The following is a 17218-nucleotide window of genomic DNA, read 5'->3' as shown; positions in this document are numbered from 1 at the left end:
TGGAATATACTGTGCACAGTCCTCATTGGTCCTTCTGCCTCTTCTTCTCATGCTGTGTGCCAATCTGTTCTCCATTTTGGACTCACAGCCATCTTTAAACATGCAAATCAGGTATCAGGGAACATTATCAGAGCAAGATAGCTTCTAGTGGTCTCTGATTGAAGTAAACTACGTAAAACATTTAAATAATAGAAATATATATATAATGCAAACATATATATAATGCAAATATATATAATGCAAACATATATATATATATATATATATATAATGCAAATGGAATCTTGGCTCCTCTCTGTGATTATGCTATATAGCCAAGCTCTCAACCTGGCCTTCAGGGCTTTCTTGGTGCATTCGGTGCTTTTTGTTTCTTCTTCATGCCACACTCTGCCCAATTTTCTCCATTTGACTTTCTTCAGTTGCTCAACTGCACCGCGTTCTGCACTGCCTCAATGCCTTTGCACCAATGTTCCAGCTACCCAGAAGGCCCCCATTCACTGCCTACTCTCTGGCTCCTACAACCATGTCACCTTACATGATCGAAGGGGCTTTGCTGGTGTGATGAAGGTAAGGGTTTTGAGATAAGTAAGGAGATTATGCTGGATTATTCAGGAGGGCCCAATGTAACCACAAAGGTCCTTGTGAGAGGGAAGCAGGAGGGCCACGGTAAGGGCAGATGTAAGGAGTGGTGGCAGAGGTCAGAGAGGAGGGAAGATACTATGCTGTTGACTTTGAAGATAGAGAAAGGAGCCATGAGCCAAGGAATGCGAGCAGCCTCTAGAAGCTGGAAATGGCAAGAAAAGAGATTCTCTCCCGGAGTCTCAAGAGGAAACTAGCCCAACTGACATCCTGATTTTAGCCCAGTGAAAACCATTTTAGACTTCTGACCTCCAGAACTGTAAGAAATACGTGTTGTTTTAAATCACAAAGTTTGCAGCAATTTGTTTCGTGGCCACGAAGATGCCCCCACCCTGCATGCTTACCCAACCAACGCTTCTTCTGACCTCTCCTCTGACATTCCCTATCATGTCAAAGCCTGCCTTCCATCACGCATTCTCAAACGACCCAGGACTCTCCCTTCAGAGCACCTGCCACCATTTCAAATTGTGGATTTTTATGATTACTTGATGACTCTCTGCTCCACATTGCCTGCTAAGCTGCCCTGGGGCCAGGCCAGGGCCCATTCAAGGCAATAGATGAGGAGAAGGAAGGAATGAATGCAGGCCAGCGTATTGTAGAGGTCATGGTGGTGACTATTTTTGTGACTAAAAAGCCACAAAAGGGGACAAAAGAAGCAGCAGGGGGCAGTTTGTATGTTATGTTGCTCAGTTTCATTTTGGTTTTAACCCTGGGCTTTGAGCAGTGCTCCCAGGAGAGAACTAACAAGTATGACAATGCAGGCCGCCCCCTCTCCCTCCTGACAGATGGTGTGCAGGCTCAGAAGCAGTGGGCTTAGAGCACTTGCCTTGATCTACACATGTTCATAGCTGGAGGTGCAGGGGTGAGGGGCAGTCCGGCAACGATAAAGCCTTCAATGTCACCCTCCAAGTTCAAATTGGGAATTCACCTTGTGCTGCAAAATGCCACAAACCCGATTATTTTGGGTTTTCATTTGAGAATGTGTGATGGAAGGCAGGCTCTGACATGATAGGGTGCTTAAATAAATGAAAACATCAACTTCTCATTGTTTATCAGAGATCGCAGTTGTAAGCAACAAAGCAGCTCTGGCAGGTTGAAACAGGGAACACGGACTTTTGAAGCCACCAGAGAAGTGGGGAGACTAGAGAGGTGGTGTCAGAACACAGAAGCTCAAAGAAGGCAGGTTGCAGCCAGGACCAGGCCAGCGACGTCATAGCTCCGGCCCTGTTGGGCGCAATGCACACGCCCCCATTCTGTCCCCTGTCGAGTGGACATTACTGTTGGTACTGCAGCCCTCTCTACCCAGGGAAATCACATGTCGCTGCTTCTACCTGCGGCAGCCGACGTCAGTGACCCTCTGCTCCCCCTTCTGCACATCATCTGGCTCCCAGTTCCAGTCTCCGGATGCTACTGGCTGGCATGGGACACATGGCCTTTTCCTTGCTGCGGAAGAAGCTAGGAAAAGGAATAGCCAGTCTCTTTAGCTTCTACAGTAGGAAGGGGATTCTGTCTCCCAGCGAGGTTTAATTCCAGAAAGATGGCTAGCGAAAAGTAAATTTAAAAATTATAAAAGGCAAATGTTCACACAAGCAGCAGCCTTCTTAAGTGGAAGAAGATAAAAATCAATTTAGGGTTAAGTGCGTCTGTTGTGCAACAAAACTCCCTTGATTTGAATTCTTGTTCTGTGACCCCGGGCAACTTATTTAACCTTTATACGCAAGGAAAGTGCTGAGCCTGTGCCTGGTTCTCAAGGCATATTACTTATCATATAATACAAGACATGTCCATTCCTTTTGTCAAAGTCAACATAAAGCAGGAATATCTCACGTTTTTGGAGAGTCAGTTTTTCTTGGGGGGAGGGATTATGTTCCTCCTATTACACTGGCTTTGTAAGGAATTGGTTACTACTGTTAGCATATTCAACAGGATTTCTAGTTATTTTCAATTCTACCTGGATTGTTTTAAAGCAGCACATAAAAGAGATCTATCAAATTGCCTGATCAATGTAAGTTTATTATTGCTTACCCAAGTGTTTAATAAACCCATCTCTGTCCTGGGCATAGCTTTAAATACTTCATTGACTGTAACAAAGCAGCTCTTTTCTTCTTGGCCAAAGTGGCCATATAAACTATAATTAATTGCTAATTATGGGCTCGACTAGTCAGATAGGAGAAAGCAAAGTCCATTAGGCAACCTCCAGAATAAACCTTTGAAGGAGCTATTTGTTGTTGGAAAATATTATAAAACAAACAAATTGAAACATGGGAATGAAAAAAAGTAAGAGATTGAGTTTCATTTTTCTCCACCTCTCCCACCTTTCCTATGATGTGGCCATTGACCTCATATACCACTTTTTCTGTTTCGTGAAAAATAATGATAATAGGAAAATAATGTTTTAAGTGATGACTCAATTTTTAGCCAATAAAATTATGATACCAGGGCATCTGGGTGGCTCAGTTGGTTGAGCGTCTGCCTTTGGCTTAGGTCATGGTCCCAGGGTCCTGGGATAGAGTCCAGCATCAGGCCCACTGCTCAGTGGGGAGTCTGCTTCTCCCTCTGCCTCTCCCCCTGGCTTGTGTACTCTCTCTCTCAAATGAATCAATAAAATCTTAAAAAATAAAATAAAATCATGGTACCTTATGTATAATGATATACCTTATGGATCATGATGACATAGAATGATTTTTTTTTAAAGTTCTTGCAGTTTGAGAAAAGTCAATGTTAAATGAGTCTAGTGCATGCCAAGTTAGTTTGAATATCATTCTTTGGTTTCAGATATCATTGAAAAGTATAATGTGCATTTCCATGAGAAGTTTTCATGAAGAGAACTACATGATTTGAGAAGCAGAGAAGTGTGGCTTATTTTGAACCTACACACACACACGCGCGCGCTTGAGTGCGCATACACACACACATGCGCGCACGCGTGCGCGCGCGCGCGCACACACACACACGCACACACACACACATTTCACCGGCCACCTGCATAGCCTTGCAGGCAGCGTGCAAACAATCTCTGTGATCTCACCCCGCTACTTGTCAGGAAGAGTGTCCCGGCCATGGCCATGTGCATACTTTACAGGAGCTTAGCATAGAAAGGACATATTTAACAGTTTATAACTGTCTCGGTGACAGCGAGTTCTAATTTAAAACTCCTGTGTAATACTTGTTAGGAAGTTTTAATATCAAAAGGCCAGCCAAGGTCTTCCATGAAAAATTTCTAGACAGTGAAAGAAACTAATCCTTTTTAGTGATGTTTGGCTTCTCCTTGGCAGTAGGTGATCTAGACTTCATATTTTATATCCACGGTTTGTTAATGAAATTTTCTCCTTTAAATAACAACCAGGAACAGAAAAAACATAGCAATACTTTGTAATAAATATTGGATGTGGAATTATGTAGGATGCAAAAACTACCACTAACGATTTTTGAGTCCTTTAAAAAAATTGTATTTTGCTGTTTTGGGAGACTTCTGCTGATTGTGTTTTGTTGTTGTTGTTGTTTTTTTTTTTTTTTTGATTGTGTTCTTTTATGCAATGAATACACTGAATCCACTGAGTGACCAGGTTAGCATTGAGATGCTTTGTGGATTTGCATCCCTTGTAAAAGGATTAGCATGATCCCCTGCTCCTCTCACCAGGTGACATGGGTAACCTCACCCTAGTACCTTGACTTGTAACGAATCCCAGTGCTTGTTACAATTACCTTGGGGGTGTGGTCATGGGTGGGGACAAGCAGCTGCCTCCCAGTGATCAAATCCTGCTTGGCAAAAGGCCATTCATCTAGTTGTCTGGGGCAGTACTGGCTTGCACACCAGAAGAACTAAGAAATGTGATAGCCTCCTTCCATGGTCGCCTTCTGGGAATATCTTTGTTGCTCCACACAAAGCAAGAATGCGTATATCTACATGTGCTGAAACAGAAGCATGTGCGTATGTGTGAATAAATGTGAATATGTGTGAGTAAAACTGAGTTGGCATGCACAGACAATACTCCAGCAAGGTTTTCTTGTTATGTTAAGAATTATTATTATCGTTCTTATATGATTTGTGAAAATGGCCTAAAAGATGGAACACTGTTTGCCAGAATATTTATTGTTTCTACAATAATCTCGAATTACTTGATATTTTATTGAATATTAATCCTCTCCAAAATGAATTACCTGGGCAAAGATAACAGGACTATTAATAGGTTGATATCTATAGAGTACATTAGATTATAGGATGAAAAGCAACCACTGTTAAAGAACATGATATATTAATTGTTCCTTTTATCATTATGTGGCATGCTATTTTTAATAGTAATATATGTCTCTCTGATTTCTTTATCTATTTTTGTCTTAGTAAATTGTATGCATTTTTTAAGCCGTCTCAAATATTCTTTGGAAAGAATCGTACATGGGGGAGTAAAAGGATTGTGGGAGGGCAAAGGGGGAGTAAATAAATAAATAATATCTGATTTGTATGAAACATTTTAATTTTTTAGACAATGCATTTGACATCATGTTAGATCAATGGATGGCATGCATTGATATGATTATCATTTCCTTTCTTTCTCAATATAATGAAAAATGGGAATAATCTTAATACTAATGAGTTTGTGTTTAAAAGCATTATTGATTTCTTTTAGCTAAGACACTGCATTTCTTTATAATTCATGCTTTACTAAGATTTATTAACAAATAGAGTAGAAAATGGATTTCCCCCTACCTATTAGCAGATGGATGTCAGTCCAGCAGCACACAGCCCCTTGAAGTTTGTGTTAGGAGAAACTAAGATGATGTTTTTGACCTAACGATGGGTAACACGCATCTGAGAAATGAAACAAGGGATCTTTTGGCTATTCTCTTCACCATCCACAATTTCATAGATGTGAACCATTTCTCTCGTTGAAATCTATCATAACATCTCCATGGTTGGGGCACCTGGGTGGCTCAGTCGGTTAAGTGACTCTTGATTTCGGCTCAGGTCACCAGCGATAGAATCCCCTCATGCTGTGGCACCTGAGGGCAAACAGGACTTCCTTAGCTGGGCAACATACAGATGGAGCAGTTCCTGACTCCGGGTATTTTTGTCCATTGTCGGGAATGACAGGTCATGGAGGATGAAGACAGAACAGCCTCACCTAGTATCCCAGGGCCGCCGTAGCCAGGACCCATCATATATTTCCAATATTACCTTCTATCACTCCCAACCTAATACTCTTCTTTTAGATAAATTGTCCCACACCCTGTCCATTAAGTAGTTTCTCTAAAGGCCACCCACAGCTGCCATCTCTCCACCTGCTGTTCTGAGGGTCGAAAGGGTTCTGAAACCATCCCTGGTGACTCCAGAGTGGTCACTCACTCTTCATTGAGTTTCTCTGGTACTTGCTACAGGCATCATTTGGCAGTTAGCAATGACTGGTTCTGTCCTGCTCTTTTGCCATGGTACCCATTCCCTTCCCAGCCTAGCAGGGAGTCCTCCCAGGGTGGGAGTGAGATTCCATACACACACTAATGATTGAATCACCTTGCCTGGGGTAAAAGCTAGCTAGGCTTCAGTAGCTGAATAATTGATTGAGATGAGGTACAAGGGAGGTTAACATTTTCAAGTACTTTCTATCATTAAACATTTCAAAAATGACCTTTATTGGGCGCCTGGGTGGCTCAGTTGGTTAAGCGACTGCCTTCGGCTCAGGTCATGATCCTGGAGTCCCGGGATCGAGTCCCACATCGGGCTCCCTGCTCAGCAGGGAGTCTGCTTCTCCCTCTGACCCTCTTCCTTCTCGTGCTTTCTATCTCTCATTCTCTCTCTCAAATAAATAAATAAAATCTTTAAAAAAAATGACCTTTATTACATTCTTGGAACAGCCTTGTGGGTGGGTGATCTCCCCAGTTAATGGATGGGAGCATTGAGGCTCACACTTTGGTACCTTACCTAGAGTTAGCCCACTATAAGGAGTAGGCCATATAATCCAATCTAGGACTATCACGCTCACCATGGAATCACACTGCGTTGATTAAATAATACTTAAAGTAGTATTTGTCCATCATTGATCACTCACAGTAAATTCTACGGACAGCGGCCAAAACAGCTTTGGCAAAATATAAAATAGACAATAAAATCCATCACTGATGGGTGCAAAACCCATTAATGGCTTCATGTCACATTCAGAATAAAATCCAACCGGATTTAACCCAGTCTACAAGACTGGCTCTTCCCTGGTTCCTGACTGCCTGTATGGCCCATGTCCTACCTGTCCGATCTCCCCTTCTCCTGCCTTTGCTCTCTCCAGACCCAGACATAGTGCTCTTTGTGCTACTCTTTTTAAATACCAGGCTGGCCCCTTTCTTTCTGAAATAGTCTTCCTCCAAATCTTTGCCTAGATTTCTCCTTCACTTCATTAAGATCTCTGCTCAGATACACTACCTCTTTGGAGAGGACTTCTATGACCCTCCCTGTCTATAACATACCCTTTCTATTTTAGTCTCTATCCTATTACCCTGTGATTTTTCCTGTGAGAATTTTATTGCATTACCAGACACCACTTCATGTATATATGTGATAGTTTGTTTGCTTCCATCATTGGCATATGAGCACTGAAGTCCAGAAAGTTTGTACATCTTATTTTCTACTATAGTCTCAACATCTAGAACAATGCCTGGCATCTAGTATCCTCTCAATAAATCATTAAATAAATATTTGATAAACTACTCTTCCATTGGAACCATGTAATCAATTGAGGGCTGACTTTGGTCTTTTTTTTTTTTTAAGATTTACTTATTTATTGAAAATACAGAATGCGAGTTAGGGCAAGAGCACGAGTCAGGGGGCGGGGGCAAGCAGAGGGGGAGGGAAGAGCAGAGGGAGAGAGAATCTGAAGCAGATTCTGTCCTGAGTGCAGAGCCTGATGTGGGTCTCCACCTCATGATCGTGAAATCATGACCTGGGAGGAAACCAAGAGTCTGATGCTTAACCAACTGAGCCACCCAGGCGCCCCTGACTTTGGTCTTGATATTGAATTGGATTGCTCATTTTCATATATACAACAAAGAAAGCCATGTGCGGTGCACAGAATCACAGTTTCAACGTCCAATCAGGACATAGGGTCTAAAGCATTTCAGTGAATGTGAAAGAAGCTTCCCTATGGAAAAGCTTAACTGTCTAAGGCGTCTCTTGCATTGCTCAACCCTTTGCATGGGGAATCAAGGTCACATTGCGATTCTTCCAAGAGCAATTCTCTCAGGATATAAAGTAAGAAGACACGTTATAAAAGGAAACTAACATATGTTAAATAAAGAACAGTCGTTGTTCTATATGCTTTATACATAGTTCTCATTTGGCTTCCCTGAGATATATTTTCTTCCCCCTTCTAAAGATAAATCAACTATGGCTGAAGAACTTGCCCAAAATGAGACCTGCTGAGGTTGTTAGATGACATTTGTGCACAGGCTCTCAGCTGGAGCACAAGGACCAGAAGCTGATCCTAACCCAGACATCTCTTTATCAGATGTCCGTACTGCATTCACTTTCCCCTAAGTCACACCCCCTTCCTAAGACTCCCCTACTTCCCCCCCTCCCCAACACCAACACACAAAGGTACACACACAACAAAGCAACCTCAAATCTATGGAGGACAGCCAAGGATTTGAGGTTGAGATTTCCTGTGCCAAGTGCTCTCCCGCTAAGCTGGGAATATAACACCTCCTTTTGGCTTCCGTAAACCTTCAAGACAAATCTTAAACCAGATACACTCCTTTTAATCCTATTGTTACCGTTTCGTGTGGTGCCAAAGTAAAGAAAGGACGTGCTTTTAAAATGGGGACTCTAAGAAGATATAAGTAGTATACACAAAACACACACTTAGAGCAATTCCCAATGGGGTTAATGCACGATCTCTTCTAACCACACTTCCTCCTTCCCGTCTCCCCTTCCTGTGCAGTAATAAGTAAATAAATGAACCAACAAGCAACACTCCGCTCTGTTTTCTTTTGAGAGGATAATATAACCTAAAAGTTTAGTTGTTTCTTTTTTTTCCCCCTGAGGGAAGCAAGTGCACCTACTGTGAGTCAGACCTGAGGGCAGTCCCTTTACATTTATTTCATTTATCTTTATTACAGCCCCTTCAAGGCAGGCATTCACGACAAAGAAACTGCCGCTCAAAGAGATGAGTTTACTTAAGATCAAACAGCTAGCAAGTTGCTCAACTGGGATTTGAATTCAAATCAGATGATTCCAATACCAGTTTTTTCTTTTCACTTTCTTCTAATATGCAGAAAAGAATAAGTAAAGGGGTGTGCAGGTTGGACAGAGAAAGTTGCCTGCAATTGATCATTTTGGTAAGGAAAGCTCAGACTAATAATTAGAAAACAACAACAACAACAACAACAACAACAAAAGCAGGGAATAATAAAGATGGCTGCATTGGGCACACATAATGGTAACCCCACACATGTTGAGGAGATGTGCCTGTTGGAAGGCAGATATCTTTGTATTTTACCTGCTGCCTGACCCACTCATGCAGGTCAGCAATAGCTGACACAATCAAGCAATAAACTGCCTGACAGGAAGTAGCTTGTGTGCAGTGCTATGCTCTCTGCCTGGGAGCGGGGACTTCCTGGTGAGCAAAACTAAAAGCAGATAAATTAGTGCTTTTTACCAGCAGGAGTTCCAGACCCCTTGGTTTCTGGGGTGAAACCACCAAATACCAATTCAATCATGTCAGTGCTGTGACAGCCCTTTGTCTCCACGTCGACGTGAGATTTCTGGGGAAAAAGCAGGTAGGAAGCAGATATGGAATAAATGTTCATCAAAGCACATAGAAGAATAACATAGTGGATTCTTTGTTTTTGAAAATTATCTGAGGTGAGCAACAGGAAGCTAAACTGTGCAGAAAGTTGAGAACTTGGTTAACTCTACTGCATGAAATCCATGAGCTTCCCTCCAAAGGACCACACAGCCATCAACAATGCAATTCTCCTTCCAAATGGCTGCTGTGGGATACCAACTACATCAATGACATGAAAATCAGAGGTGCCATGTTCAGCCCTGAACACACCCAGATTCAGACAGACAACTTGAGGACATACCTGGCAGGTTGACTTTTACCCTGATTTTTCAATGACAGCTGTTTGAGGCAATTTTAAAAAAAAGCACCCACTTTCCATTCACGTATTTTTTATGAGGTAAATTAGCTCAGGCATGAGCTTGATTCTCATTCTGGTATAGAAAATCCTGTGTGAACGTTTCATAGGGTAAACTTCAGACTCTAGTCTTTTCTTTCCTCAACTTCTTGCAATATGCTTCACTAGGCTAGAACTTTAAAAAGTGATTTGATACCTTCATTTGCCATAACTACTGAATCTGAGTGATTTCTTGGATTGAAGTCTACACATTTCTTAATACCAAATGTAGAGATGCTAAAACGACAACCCTCGGGTCAGATATTAAAATGTACAACCTCTCCTAGACTTGTAATGCTTGGTTGATAAGCAGTTATTGTCCTGAAAGCCAGTCATTGGAGTTGAAAGATAAATATTATTCTATATCTTATTGAATAAAATATATTATATCACAGGTGATGGAGACAGATTGACTCAATAAATTCTAATAGTGTATGCTGAGAAATAGTGGCAATAAAAATGCTGATGACTTGACACAGGGAGAATAGTGAATGTCATTAACATGCTATTTCCTCTGTTCTGATCTCCCTGTCATGTTCTTCACACTGCTGTAATCTCTATCAGTGGGTTTTTCTTTGCTTTATCGGCATGAGAAAAATGGTATTTTTTTTTAGTGCTTTAAATTATCCACTACTCAACTGATTGCAGAAATGATGCAGTAGCCTAAATACAGAAAATTAATATAGGATTTTATATTTAGCAATATCATCAGCCAGTATTTGAGCATGTTGCAAAAATGTGAAATGCCATGGAGCATAGCTGTTTGGACCTACAACAAAGTTTTGTCCAAACTCATTTTTGCTAATTTTTACTAACCCAAATCAGTTTAGAATAAAGAGTCAGAATTTACTCTTTGGATTTTATTTTAAAAGAGGTTAGTTACATGGATGTTATTTCATAAGATGCAGAAACGTAGATGTCATAGAAATTCTAAAGTTTGTTTTTATCCCAATTGTTTTTGTATTTTGTTTGGGATAGGTAATGAACATATATACTCATATGCTAGTGGGATTTAGCTTTTGAGTCACAATCCTTAAATTCATATAAAAGATGAGTATTGTGAATATTATGTTAAAAGAGTGGTAACTAGCTGTTGATGCGTGAGTCCCATATATGTAGACACTTCATAGGGTTCTACCTAAAGATCTCCAAATCTAATTACTCAGTCTTCTCTCCAGAATTTTGGATGGAATGATTTCAGGTGGCATAGCTCCCTAAATTGTCCACAAATACCCAGAACTGAGAATATCTTGAATTGAAATCATCTTTCTTTACAAAAATCTATTCCTTTTTCTTTCTTCTAAATTTCAGTAACACCAGTGCCTAATCTGTGCCCCGAACCAGACTTTCATATTATGTTTATAACTTGTATCTTCTCCACTAATATCCTCCATGAGCAAGCATTTACAGATACAGGTGCCCTTTCCTTATTATGCTTAGAATCTATGCAGTTCTTCATATCCCAACTTTGTATCTTAGTTCAGGTCATTATCATTTCAGTCCTCAGATTGTTGCAATCATCTCTTTAATTCTTCTACCGTCTTCCAATCCACCCCACCCCCACCCCGACTTCTCTTTCATTCTCCACTTTGTGGCAAATCTGATTGTGCCTTATCTCGGTGGAAATGCCTTCACTGTCTCCCTTCCACCCCCAGTACTTCTTGCCTTTAAAAGCGGTAAGGGGATTTGCTTTAACTTTTCCTTGAAGTCAATAACTAAACTTTCAAAGTATTCCGTCTTCAAAATTGGAATGCTTTGTGACCCTCCAGTGGTGACTTGAAAGCCAAGCTCGTCTGGTATTGGTGGGTCTCAGACAGCCTCATTCATGTGCTGTCACTCACACCCGCATCACTGTGATGAACACCCTGAGATGCTTTGGTGGTCACAGTGGGCAGGTGAATTGGTTTTTATTCTTAAACGTACTTACTTATGTCTATAGTTTAAGTCCTTTATGTTGGCTAAAGGAAGGAAATCTAAAACACTGTGTTAAAATATCAATTAATAAGCAGAATGAAAATTGGCAATGAACTTGACCTGTAAAGCTGAATTCATCCAATCACAATATGAAGAAAGTAGAGAAAAATACCTCCAGTAATCAAACAATGTCTCCAGTAATCTAGTAATCAAAACCAAGACTTATAAGAGAAAAATACAGTGAAAGTGTGTCCTATTAAAATCTGTCTTTTAACTTATTGGTAATAAAATAATCTATCTGTACCCATAATAGTTTATATGTGGAATTGTGACTGCCAGTAGCATCTGAAAATTATAGCTTAGAAGCAAGTTATAACATTTATAAAACAAATTAACCAGTTGTGTGTCTGTGTGTGTAGGTGTATATGAGAGAGACAGAAAGATATTTCAAAACCCCAAAAAGCCAACTAGTCTATGAACGAAGTTTTTATCTACTTTTTATGTTTTAAAAAATAATTCCCCTCCAATCTACATTTTATTATACATCCAGTACAAAAAAATATGTTGTATTGGTTGTCTTTGAAATTATTTAACTTTTCACATAATTAATTTTCAGGTAAATAACAAGAGTGGCATTTGTCCTGAGAAATTGTGGACATTTACATTTACATATAATTTCTGTTAATAATAATTATAATAGGATGTTAAAGAGGGATTTTTCTGTCTTCTTTTTATGGCCAGGACCCCAGTGGTTTAGGAAAAAGAAAATGTTCCAAGAAGCCTCCCAGTCTAAAGGGAAAAGTTGGTCTCCTGTGACAAGATGTGACAAAAGTTATTCTGCCAGAATTATTGATAACCCACCTCCAAGTCATAAAAGTAGATGTTGAGACAGAGAAGGAAAATACCTTCAGGGAATGGAGAAAGGCATTTTTGCACCTTTGACTGAATGAGAGAAAAACTTTCAAAGGACCCGCTTCTTAGAATTTCATGGTGTCTTATCATCATCTGTTGAAATCTGAAGGCAATGCCAGGGACACTCTTCCACTTTTATAAATGACTGTGATGGCATATGGGTGTCACAAGTACCAAATATGAGCCCCTTGGGAGGAAGTTTGCTGGAACCTTCTGAAAGACCTATCACCTGGGAAAGTCACTTGGAGAGGTGAAGAGAGCCAGAAAAGAATGAAGATTTTTACTTCCTGAAATAAATTTACTCTATGACTAAAGAGGGCTAGAAGTCCTAAAGACCTGCCTGATATGTCATCTAGGAGTGAAGAACTAGTCTTCAGCGCAAGTGGTGAGTAAAGAATAAACTTCCTTTCTGATTGTACTCAATCAAGTCCTGTTTGGTCAATCGTACAATGATGATAGCTAATAATTTAAAGCTTATTGAGGGTGCAATTTTATGTTACAAGTCAGATTTACCAGGAAACAATGAGGCAGACATTTGTGGGCTGAAAGTTTACTGGGGGTATGCTCTCAGGATCCATACTTTTGGGGGATTGAAGAAATAAGATTTGATGAAAGGAAAAAATAGACTGTTGTGCATTCATATCATAGATCTTAACTGGGATGGGATCATCCTGCAGAGTTGCCCCAAACTGATGCAAAGAACTGAGATTTTTATGTAGACCAGGCATTGCACGTGAGTTACTCCAGGGAAGGACACATGAGCTTGGATGAAACAACACTCTTTTATCTGGGGAACTCACTGGGTCAAGATGGAGTAGTGTCAGCTACAAGATGTAAGTCATCAGCTCTCTCGATAGCTGGGGAAATGTAAGTGTTTCAGTCCTGGAGGGTGTGGTTGGCACCTTCCAGGGTTTATTACAGTCCATCCCTTGTATTACTAAGATTTACTTGCTTCATATAAATTTGGGGATCAGCTTCTTCAGAATTATGGTGACCTCGTCTCTTGAGGAAATGTAGAGGAGTCCTCAGCCCCCACCACAGAAGCTGCTCCTGAGAATATAATCAATACTTACTACTTCTTTTTTCCACTATCTTTTTTCTACTATCTGTTCTAGATTTCCTTCCTTGTAGCATGACCCCTTTGCTGGTCTAGGTAGCTTACCTGGGGAGTGGGGTGAAAAGATCTGCCCCTGGTCACCATGTCCTTCTCGGGCTATGCCTGCTGCATTTGTCCATTTACCATCAAAATTAAGCACAAGGATAGTAAGAGATACCCAAATGTTCCTATCCATGTGTTAAAATCCTCATCCAAGGTCTTTGCTGGAGTATTATATTTTATATTCCTGGTTGTGTTCCCATTTTTGGTAAACTATCTCTATCCAAACTTATATTCTGCTCTGCTTACTTCAGTAGCCTCTGAATCCAGTTCTTTATATAATCTCCTGGCTTTTGGCAGTATGTCCTATAGTCCTATAGCAAGTTCCTTTCCTCTCTTGGCAGGCTCAGCAATTTCCTGGCTAGGTATCATTGTGGTTTATGTCTTGTTAGTGGCCTAATGGTGAAGAATGAATAAAAAGCAGATTCTGAAGGGGACACATGTTGTTCTGCATGGCAGAAAACTCTGCACAGTCTTCATGAAAGAAGGGAGTTCTAACTTTTAATAGGGAGGAGTAGACTATTTCCATTGGCCTAGAGGTTTCAGCGGATCTGGAGATTTAAGGCTTTTGATGAGAAACCTCAGATGTCCCTCTCCTAATTCTTCGGGTCTCCGCTCTATCCCATTCACAACAATCCCCCCCCTTTCTTGTACTAGGTCTGCCGGAGCTGAGAATTCAACCCTAAACATTCCTTGGGGCTCCACTACTCATAAGAGTAAGTTTTAGGCCAGGTTCTCAGTGCTTTTGTCGTCCAACTATACTGGAGAATTTCTTTTTAATTTGTCAAAGAGGTCTCTGGCTTTCACTTTTGACCTTTGATTATTCATTAATCATCTTCAGCATTTCATTGTCTTTCTCCAAAAGGTTGATTGCCTCTAGCTATGGACGTCTAATTCCATTGTTCTTATAATTACATCTGCCTCATACTTCTCAAACACTTGCCATATTGTTTCAGCTAATGCATTCCCTTCAGCAGGTGAGCCATTGAAGGTCACCACCAGTGCCAGAGGTTATCGATGACACACCTCCCAATAGCGATGGGATTTACAATACCAGACAAAAGAGGTCCACCCAATTCCCAAATTCCATTTTAGAGTCTGTTTTCCTGGAATGCTCTTGGCACCAACTGTTGCAGGTTGGCTTCACCGGGAAACAGATAGAGAGATGGCTATTGGCATTCAGGAAGTTTATTTGGAAGTGTTTTGAGATCAACAACAGTGTGAAATAATGGAAACAGGATGGAGCAGAGAGGGATGTTGAGCCCTGATGTAATCATGATAATATAGTAACTGCCTCACACAATACCAAACAGGAAGCTCTCTGGAGCTGGGATGGCCCTGAGGAGTTGTCTTGAGCTGGGACAAGAGACTTTCATGCTCTGCACTTACTAGTGATTGATACAGGATAATCCTGGGAATGGAATGTGTCCTTTCACTAAGGGCATTTGCTGGGAGATAAACTTCAACTGTCAGCTGTCAACTCTCCCATCAGGTTAAGAAATGAATACTTCAGTTCTGGTGTGGGGATGGTGGCTTTCAGGGGGGTCAATCTATAGCATCCACAATACTTTGTGATAAACTTGTCATATATATTATTCCAAAAATCAGAATTTCTGACATCAGGGGTGCCTGGGTGGCTCAGTTGGTTAAGCATCCAACTCGTGATCTCAGCTCAGGTCTTGATCTCAGGGTCGTGAGTTTGAGCCCTGCCTTGGGGTCCATGCTGCGGATGGAGCCTACTTAAGTAAACAAACAAACAAACAAACAAATAAAAACATTCTCAATATTTCTTACAACAGTTACCTAAGTTAGGGCCTGCTAGTATTTATTTTACAAACAAAACAAAACACACACACAAAACTGAGGCCTGAAAAACTTTTGAGATACAATTTAGGTATACAGAACAAAACAAAATGCACAGATTTTATGGGTTTAGTTTGATGAGTTTTGGCAACGGCATGCATCTATTTGGTCACCCTCAAAACAGAATTTAAAACATTACAGCATTTCAAAAAGTTCACTTGTGCCGCATTCCAACCAGTTCTCCCTATGACCCCCAAAAATCGCTTCCTTATTTTAATTACCATGGATTACTTTTGCCTATTCTGACAATTCACGTAAGTGAAAATATATATTTTTTGTTTTTTTTAATTTTAATTTTTTTATTTTATTATGTTATGTTAATCACCATACATCATTAGTTCTTGATGTAGTGTTCCATGAGTCATTGTTTGCATATAACACCCAGTGGTCCATTCAGTATGTGCCCTCTTTAATACCCATCACCAGGCTAACCCATCCCCTCTCCCCCCTCCCCTCTAGAACCCTCAGTTTGTTTCTCAGTGTCCATAATCTCTCATGGTTCATCTCCCCCTCCGATTTCCCCGCCTTCATTTTTCCCTTCCTACTATCTTCTTTTTTTTTTTTAACATATAATGTATTATTTGTTTCAGAGGTACAGGTCTGTGATTCAACAGTCTTACACAATTCACAGCACTCACCATAGCACATACCCTCCCCAATGTCTATCACCCAAAAATATATGTGTTTTACTTAACATGACATTTTGGAGACTCATCCATGTTGTTCTGTGTACTATAGATTGTTCCTTTCTACAGTGAGTTTTATCTCTTTGTATGGATATACCACAAGTACTTCAACTATTATCCAGTTATTGGACATTGGGTTGTTTCCAGTTTTAGGCTGTGATGAATAAGGTTGCTATGAAAATTCTTTTTGACAATTTAGAAAGATATTTTCAATTTTTTGGGTAAATGTATAGAACTAGGCTTGCTGGGTGTTTGGGTATCTGTATTAGAAGCTATCAAACAGTTCCCCAAATGGTATCATCATTTTAAAGTTCCTCCTGCAATGTATGAAAGTCACAGTTGTTTCATATCTTGCCATTGTGTGTTGAATTTGCATTTGTGACTAATGATGCTGAGTATCTGGTAAGATCTTCTTATGTGAAGTATCTGTTTGAGTACTTTGCCCATTCTTTAATTTGTTGCTTTGTGTCATTGTAGGTTTGGAGAAATTTTTTACATATTGTGGATATAAGACCTTGGTCAGTTAATGCAATGAGAATATGTTTACCAGTGTGTGTCCTATTTGCTTTCTCATGTTTTTTTGAAAATTAAATTGATTTTTTAGATTTATTTATTTATTTGAGAGAGTGAGCAAGGGTGAAAGAGAGAAAGAGAGAGAGAGTGGGCTGGGGAAGGGGCAGAGGGAAAGGGAGAGATAGTTTTAAGCAGACTCTATGCTGAGTGCTGAGCTGGACATGGGACTCAATCTTACAACACTGAGATCACAACCTGAGCCAAAAACAAGAGTCATATGCTTAACTGACTATACCACCCAGGTGCCCCCAATATTAAATTTTTTTAATTGGTTAAGTCCACTTTGTTAACTTATTTTTTTTCATTTTGGTTA

This window comes from Callorhinus ursinus, unplaced genomic scaffold (assembly GCF_003265705.2).
Source record: "Callorhinus ursinus isolate GAN/ISIS: 27379988/994484 unplaced genomic scaffold, GSC_fseal_2.0 scaffold47, whole genome shotgun sequence".
Classification (NCBI taxonomy): Eukaryota; Metazoa; Chordata; class Mammalia; order Carnivora; family Otariidae; genus Callorhinus; species Callorhinus ursinus.
Note: the sequence above shows the minus strand (reverse complement) of the source record.